Raw genomic sequence first — 2469 nt, 5'->3', positions numbered from 1 at the left:
ATCTTCAAAGAAGAAGAACCTATGGCAGCCGAAAACAACAACAATGCCAACAATGCAAGGAAGGTGCTGGGTGACTTTACTGCACCTACTCCTGACTTTTATGGGAGAAGAATCTCTATCCCTGCCATTGGAGCAAACAACTTTGAGCTTAAGCCTCAATTAGTTTCTCTAATGCAACAGAATTGCAAGTTCCATGGACTTCCATTGGAAGATCCTCATCAGTTTTTAGCTGAATTCTTGCAAATCTGTGACACTGTCAAGACTAATGGGGTTGACCCTGAGGTCTACAGACTGATGCTATTCCCTTTTGCTGTAAGAGACAGAGCTAGGACATGGTTGGACTCACAACCTAAAGAAAGCCTGGACTCTTGGGAAAAGTTAGTCAATGCCTTCTTGGCAAAGTTCTTTCCACCTCAAAAATTGAGTAAGCTTAGAGTGGAAGTCCAAACCTTCAGACAGAAGGAAAGAGAATCCCTCTATGAAGCTTGGGAAAGATACAAACAATTAATCAGAAAGTGTCCTTCTGATATGCTTTCTGAATGGAGCATCATAGGTATTTTCTATGATGGTCTCTCTGAACTGTCCAAGATGTCTTTGGATAGCTCTGCTGGAGGATCTCTTCATCTGAAGAAGACGCCTACAGAAGCTCAAGAGCTGATTGAAATGGTTGCAAATAACCAATTTATGTACACTTCTGAAAGAAATCCTGTGAACAATGGGACTAGTCAGAAGAAAGGAGTTCTTGAGATTGACACTCTGAATGCCATATTGGCTCAGAACAAAATATTGACTCAACAAGTCAATATGATTTCTCAAAGTCTGTCTTGAATGCAAAATGCACCAAGCAGTACTAAGGAAGCTTCATCTGAGGAAGAAGCTTATGATCCTAAGAACCCTTCAATAGAAGAGGTGAATTACATGGGAGAACCCTATGGAAACACCTATAATCCTTCATGGAGAAATCATCCAAATCTCTCATGGAAGGATCAACAGAGACCTCAACAAGGTTTCAATAACAATAATGGTGGAAGAAACAGGTTTAGCAATAGCAAGCCTTTTCCATCATCTTCTCAGCAACAGACAGAGAGTTCTAAGCAGAATACCTCTGACTTAGCAACCATGGTCTCTGATCTAATCAAAACCACTCAAAGTTTCATGACTGAAACAAGGTCCTCCATTAGAAATTTGGAGGCACAAGTGGGTCAGCTGAGCAAGAAAATTACTGAACTCCCTCCTAGTACTCTTCCAAGCAATACAGAAGAAAATCCAAAAGGAGAGTGCAAAGCCATCAACATGGCTGAATTTGGAGAGGAGGAAGAGGCAGTGAACGCCACTGAGGAAGACCTCAATGGACGTCCACTGGTCTCCAATGAGTTCCCCAATGAGGAACCATGGGAATCTGAGGCTCAAAATGAGACCATAGAGGTTCCATTGGACTTACTTCTGCCATTCATGAGCTCTGATGAGTATTCTTCCTCTGAAGAGGATGAGTATGTCACTGAAGAGCAAGTTGCTAAATACCTTGGAGCAATCATGAAGCTAAATGACAAGTTATTTGGAAATGAGACTTGGGAGGATGAACCCCCTTTGCTCACCAAAGAATTGGATGACTTGTCTAGGCAGAAACTACCTCAAAAGAGACAGGACCCTGGGAAGTTTTCAATACCTTGTACCATAGGCACCATGACCTTCAAGAAGGCCTTGTGTGACTTAGGGTCAAGTGTAAACCTCATGCCTCTCTCTCTAATGGAGAAGCTAGGGATCTTTGAGGTACAAGCTGCAAAAATCTCACTAGAGATGGCAGACAACTCAAGAAAACAAGCTTATGGACTTGTAGAGGATGTTCTGGTAAAAGTTGAAGACCATTACATCCCTACTGATTTCATAGTCCTAGAGATTGGGAAGTGCATGGATGAATCCATCATCCTTGGCAGACCCTTCCTAGCCACAGCAAAGGCTGTGATTGATGTTGATAGAGGAGAGTTGATCATTCAAGTGAATGAAGAATCCTTTGTGTTTGAGGCTCAAGGATATCCCTCTGTCACCATGGAGAGGAAGCATGAAGAGCTTCTCTCAAAACAGAGCCAAACAGAGCCCCCACAGTCAAACTCTAAGTTTGGTGTTGGGAGGCCACAACCAAACTCTAAGTTTGGTGTTGAACCCCCACATTCAAACTCTAAGTTTGGTGTTGGGAGGTTCCAACATTGCTCTGAGCATTTCTGAGGCTCTATGAGAGTCCTCTGTCAAGCTACTGACATTAAAGAAGCGCTTGTTGGGAGGCAACCCAATGTTATATCTTATCTATTTTTCTTTGTTATTTTATGTTCTTTTGTAGGTTGATGATCATGAGAAGTCACAAAATCAATGAAAAAAGCAAAAATAGAATGAAAAACAGAAAGAAAATCAGCACACCCTGGAGGAGAGCGTGCTGGTGTTTAAACGCCAGTAAGGCTAGCTGTTGGGCGTTTA

At 42.2% G+C, this 2469-nt stretch overlaps 1 non-coding gene across 1 annotated transcript; it reads right to left on the bottom strand.

Moving 5' to 3' along the window:
- Window positions 1-426: 426 nt before the first annotated feature.
- Window positions 427-534, bottom strand: LOC112700283 (small nucleolar RNA R71). Its single transcript, XR_003153193.1, has one exon. It is a non-coding gene; the product is annotated as a small nucleolar RNA R71 (small nucleolar RNA).
- Between the last annotated feature and the right edge of the window lie 1935 nt (window positions 535-2469).

The sequence above is a fragment of the Arachis hypogaea genome, chromosome 6 (assembly GCF_003086295.3).
Source record: "Arachis hypogaea cultivar Tifrunner chromosome 6, arahy.Tifrunner.gnm2.J5K5, whole genome shotgun sequence".
NCBI classification, from domain to species: domain Eukaryota; kingdom Viridiplantae; phylum Streptophyta; class Magnoliopsida; order Fabales; family Fabaceae; genus Arachis; species Arachis hypogaea.
Note: the sequence above shows the minus strand (reverse complement) of the source record. Positions and strands in the feature narration are given on the sequence as shown.